General features: G+C 31.2%; 1 pseudogene; it reads right to left on the minus strand.

Moving 5' to 3' along the window:
* Positions 1 to 269, minus strand: part of LOC136796440 (uncharacterized) — a 3800-nt pseudogene that overhangs the window by 324 nt on the left and 3207 nt on the right.

Consider the following 269-nt stretch of genomic DNA (forward strand, 5'->3'; position numbering starts at 1 on the left):
TATAGGATTGTGAGCAGCACTATTTGAAGTCATGTTAAACATTAAATGCATAAGAGCGGATTTTCTAAGCAACTTGTTTTATAAGCCTTTATGTTTATAACCTTTCCTTCCAGAACCTCATGTTATTGTTTACTTCGAATTTGATTCAAGTTTCAGTTTTGATTTAAGCAATTTATTACAACATGCCTAGAGTGAGTGAAAAGTGGAATTTGTGTGAAAGTTTAGCTTATGAGTGTATTATTGATCTTCAAACTTGTGAAGAAGAGAAT

The sequence above is a fragment of the Halyomorpha halys genome, unplaced genomic scaffold (assembly GCF_000696795.3).
Source record: "Halyomorpha halys isolate HHAL.00 unplaced genomic scaffold, Hhal_1.1 Scaffold695.1, whole genome shotgun sequence".
NCBI lineage: Eukaryota > Metazoa > Arthropoda > Insecta > Hemiptera > Pentatomidae > Halyomorpha > Halyomorpha halys.